Source organism: Vigna umbellata, chromosome 9 (assembly GCF_029865625.1).
Source record: "Vigna umbellata cultivar VRB3 chromosome 9, Vumbellata_1.0, whole genome shotgun sequence".
Taxonomy (NCBI): domain Eukaryota; kingdom Viridiplantae; phylum Streptophyta; class Magnoliopsida; order Fabales; family Fabaceae; genus Vigna; species Vigna umbellata.
The window spans coordinates 17384109-17389565 of record NC_142173.1 but is presented as its reverse complement, the minus strand read 5'-3'; the positions used below and the strand labels follow the sequence as shown (position 1 = coordinate 17389565).

The following is a 5457-nucleotide window of genomic DNA, read 5'->3' as shown; positions in this document are numbered from 1 at the left end:
AATAAGATAACATATAAAAATAGATAAAACAAAAATGACGATAATAATAAATAAAAACAAAAAAACAAATAATAATAAATAATAATAACAAACAAATAAACAAGTAACAATAAATAAATACAAGACAAAAACGAGAACAAAAATAAAGATACAAAGAAATAAATAATAGATTATAGTAAAGCCAAAAACGATCCGGACGAAATTTGGTATTGACACTATTGTTCCTTTAAGAGTGATGTCAATGCATGGCAACTAAGAAAAGTGTTTGATGCTCACAATTGTAGTAGAGATTTCAATATAAAGTTGATGACTTCAAAGTGGTTGAGTCAAAGGATGGAGAAAACTGTGAGAGAAAACCCTACTATGAAGGTCATGGACATTAGGAAGAAAGTCACTAGGAAATGGAATGTAGGAATTTCAAGAAATATGGCTTTTAGGGCAAGAGCCATGGCAAAAGATAAGGTTGAAGGGTCATTCAAGGAACAATTTAGAAGAATTTATGATTATTGTCATGAGCTGCTAAAAACAAATCCAGGTACAAATAAAAGCTGATAACAGTAATGGTGAGATAATATTCCAAAGATTTTATGCATGCTTGAAGGCATGCAAGGATAACTTCATTTGTTGTAGACCTATTATTGGGTTGGATGGATGCTTTTTGAAAGGCAAGTATGGAGGGGAGTTACTAACAGCAGTGGGAAGAGATGGAAACAACCAAATGTTGCCCATAGCATATGTTGTTGTTGAGGTAGAAAACAAAGAGTCGTGGACTTGGTTCTTGGAGCATCTAATTGAGGACCTTGGTGGGGCAGTTGTCTGTGCAGGATGCACATTTATTTTAGACCAACAAAAGGTCAGTCAATGTTCAATATCTTCTACATATAACTAAATATCTTCATTACATAAATGTTAATTACAATATATTGTATATGTAACTCAATATCTTGAATATGTTAGGGTCTTTTGCCAGCTATTCAAGATCTTCTACCTAGGATAGAACAAAGATTTTGTGTTAAGCATTTATATTCAAATTTCAGAAAAAAATTTCCTGGAAAAAACCTTAAACGTCTTATGTGGAGAGCAACAACAGCCACACATCCACAACAATGGGAGGCTGAAATGAGGAATATTAAAGGCATAAATTTAGACGCATTTAAATACTTGCTTGGCATTCCACCTAGGTTTGTATTAAGTCTTACAATTATTTGATATACTCACAGTTGACATTTAAATACTTGACAAGTTATATTTACTTATCCTAGGTTTTGGTCAAGATCTAGATTCACCTCTAGATCACAATGTGACACTCTTGTGAACAACATGTGTGAGGCCTTTAATAGTGTGCTAGTTGATAGTAGGTCTAAGCCTATTATTAGCATGTTAGAAGACATTAGGGTTTACATTATGAAGAGATGGGATGCCAACAGGACAAAGATGACATCATATCAAGGTTCAATTTGCCCTAAGGTTTTGAACAGATTTCAGAAGGAGTCATGGTTAAGTAGATATTGGTTACCAAGGTAACTTTTATAATGTCTGTTTCCATTCATGTTAAGTCTGTTTCCATTCATTTTAGGCATTTATATTGATCTAGCTAACTGTGTTGTCAATTTTGTATTAAATACAAGTGGTCAAGACAAAAATTATTTGAAGTGAAACATATTTCACAATTTGGGCAGCAATTTGTTGTGAATGTTGACAGCATGGACTGCGCATGTAGAAAATAGGCAATTACTGGCATTCCTTGTACTCATGCCATAACTGCAATGAAATTTTTTAATATAAATGCAGAAGAATACATTGGACACTAGTTTAGGAAGTCTACCTATGAAGAGACTTACAACACAATTATTAACCCTATCAATGGTCAACATGTATGGGATGTTACAACCTATTCAGATATATTACCACCAAAGAAGAGACAATGCCAGGAAGGCCCAAGAAGAAACGAAGATTGGAGGATTGGGAGTTGAAGAAGAATGAAAGTGAATTAAGAAAGGGTGGGCACAGGAAAAAATGTGCCATTTGCGAAGAACTTGGACACAACAAAAAAGGTTGTCCACAAAGACCTCCAACAGTAGAGGTTCCTACTGCCCAATCTGCTGAACAAACAAAAGTCACCCAACCTCCACCAACAAATGTTCCAATAACTTAAGAATCTACTATGCTTGGTACTGACCAATGTCCTGAACAACCAGAACCCATCCAACCTTCAACAACTATTACTCACGAAACAACTATGCATGTATCTCATGAATGATCTGATGAATGATCTAATGTACTGAACTTATTTATATTTTGTAGCAAATGTTTGCTCTATCATTTTGAACACACTCTGTTATGATGTAATCTTCATGTATTTTGGATATGAAAGTTGATGTATTTTGGATATGTAAGACAATGGTCTTATCATTTTGAACACATTTTGTTATGATGTAAAACAATGATTTTGGTTATGACAAAGTGATTATTTCCCAATTTCGTTATCAATCATGATCTTTATTGCTCATTGCTTTATGATGTTTGTGATTATTCCACTTAATCAGTCATGATTTTGCTTTATGATTATTCGACTTAAATTACCAATATAATTAAAAGAAATTAAATTAGACACATTATCACTATAATCACTCACCTTCATAAATAAAAGACACATTACATAAAATCCAAGTTTCAACAATGAAATCAAATGAGACAGTATCAACCAAGTTTCAGCAACATTGCTAATACAATTACATTCAAAATAAATATCACAAAGATCATCCCTACTAAGAATTTTAACCACTTTTCAAACTTAACTAAACTTTTCTCTATAAAAGCCATTCTGATCTTTTCACCATATCTTTCTTCCATCTGCAGCACACTATGTTCCATGCTCATCACACCCACTTCTTCATTTCTTACACTACCACTCTTTTCTTCTACATTCAGCCAATTTCCTTCATTTCCTTCTTCAATGCACCACTGAAAGAAGTTGCAGCCAACTAATTCTTCACTCTCACCCTGTTCAACAAGAACACACACTCCTTCGTGAAAACCCAAATAAATAGACAAAGATTTATGCTTATGTAAAACTGGCCTTGATGTTAGGGCAACCCCAAAATTTTTCCCCCTTGTTTTTAGGGGTTCTCGCAATACTGAACATTGCATTCTGACCATAGAAGCATGTTGGTTTTGCACCTAACCTCCTAAGACTGCCACTACTGTGTTGCATGGCCGAACCCAAACATTTGCAAGAGGAAGATGAACAAGACATCCTTACCAGCACCTCAACACCACAGTGCTTGGCGAAGATGAAAGACAAAAGACGAACCTCTTCTTCCCCAAGACGAAAATATACTTTGGATGAGAGGGGATGCCCTTAAATGTTAGGGCTTGGTCGTCCGCTTGGATAAAACACAAGAGTCATTCAATTTTAGTGCACAATGCCACGTCGATAAAAAAAAAATACAGCTCAGATACATTTAACACCGTCTAAGACCAGTTAACGGTTAGAGTAAAATGTGTTCAATTTTACAAAAAATATGACCAAATTAAAATAGATGAAAAAATGAGGACCGAAATGAGATTTTCATACAAAAATGAGGATCAAGGGAGGGTTTAAACCTTTTTTTATTTAAGGCAAATACATTTAATTTAGTTTGAGTTATTTTGTAGTTTTTAGTTATTCTTATTGTTAGAAAAATCTTTGTTCTTGTTTTAATTAAGAATTTTTCCTAATAAATACTTGAGGCTAGTTTGAATATACTCTATCCAGGAAAATCTTAGTACTTAAATTGTTCATTGTGGTGCACCTCTCTTTCCTGGGAGTGGGCCCAAACAAAGTCTCTCGTATCTCTTATTTGAAATCTTTCTCTAAAAAAAGAACAAAAGAAAAAGGGAAGTGAAGAACAAAGAAACAACTTCAAGTAGACTGCATAGTGCATGACCCGAGCTAACCTGGAAGAATTTTATCAAATTAACCCGAAAATTGAAAGGAATTTGTGTGAGCTGCATAAAAGTTTGAAATTTGGGTGTTCTATTGAGGGAACACTTCCTACATCTGAAGTCATACCACCTTCATTATCTCTAATCACAGATATATCCTTTGATCTTTCAACTGATCCTAACCCAAACAAAATGGCATAAAAAACCATCAGACAGTTAACCACCTCCAACAGTAAAGTTATCAGAAGTAACATTGAATACCCTAATGAGGAATGGAAGTTGAGACCTGACTTATTAAATGCTCGACCTAAATTCAATGGGTTGTCAAGAGAGAATCCACACAAGCAGAGACAATTTCACATGTTGTAATATATGAATTGAATATTTTCTACTTTGATTATATTATATCTTTGTATAATAGTTGTATATGAATGTTTAAGTTATCATTAACTCACTCTCGTTTGTTTATTAGTTACTTGTGTGTCTTTTACAATTATGGCTTCTATAACATGAATAAATAAGGGTGCATTTAGAAATGGTTCTAGCTAGTAGGTTGAGAGCTAAAACTTTAAAACTCTTTTGAAAGAATGTACATGAATATATGATATGATGCAGTTTAATATTCTTATCCCTTATTTCGAAGGATTTTAGTAATTTGTATGTTTTAAAAGACTTTAATTTTGTGGTAGGAGTGAAAGTACACTTTATTTTAAAATTTCATATTTTTTAAATTCTATTGTTTTATAATCACCTAATTTTGTAATTTTATATTTGTTTATTTTATAATTTTTTATTTTCATAATTTTATAATCTTATAATTTTGTAATTTTATAATTTATTAATTTTGTATTTTTTTTATTTTTATAATTTTTAATTTCATAATTTTATTATTTTATAATTTTATATTTCATAGTTTTATAGTTAAATATTATATACATTTATAATTTTATATTTTACATTTTTCTATTTTTTGTATTTTGTAATGTTATGCTGTTAATTAAATTTAAAAACAATTATCTTTAAATACAAGAAATGTCGTCATCATGGTTTTTTTAGCAAAGTTCTACGGGGTGACATTTAAATATTGTGATTATGCAAAATAACTGTCATATCATATGTTAACAAGAAGGATATCTAACTATTGAATTAAAAATTTTAAAATTTTGAAAATTCATTGAACCACAAAAATTTAATAAGTACTCACTTGAAAATTCCTAAATTTATCTAGTGAAATATAATCAATTGAAATCTTTTGAAAGATATGTAATGTTGTGAGTCTAAGTAGTTATAGAATTCATTAAACGGTGAGACACCATAATTAACAATGCAATTAAGCTATAGAAAACTATTATATGACTGAAGAAAATCAGTACCGGGTTAAATTACAATTGTGGTAACATGTGTGAAGCACAATGAGTACCAAATATTTTGTGATTGAAGGGTAATACTCATTACATGCGGTGCAAAGAGACCCACATGCTCCAAAACCAGCTGAATGGTGCAAGTTCAAAGATTCCACTTCTGTTTTCT

The 5457-nt window shown here is 31.8% G+C and overlaps 1 pseudogene; it reads left to right on the top strand.

Moving 5' to 3' along the window:
• The first annotated feature begins 303 nt into the window (after nucleotides 1-303).
• Nucleotides 304-2155, top strand: LOC148192757 (uncharacterized; annotated as a pseudogene).
• Nucleotides 2156-5457: the final 3302 nt, after the last annotated feature.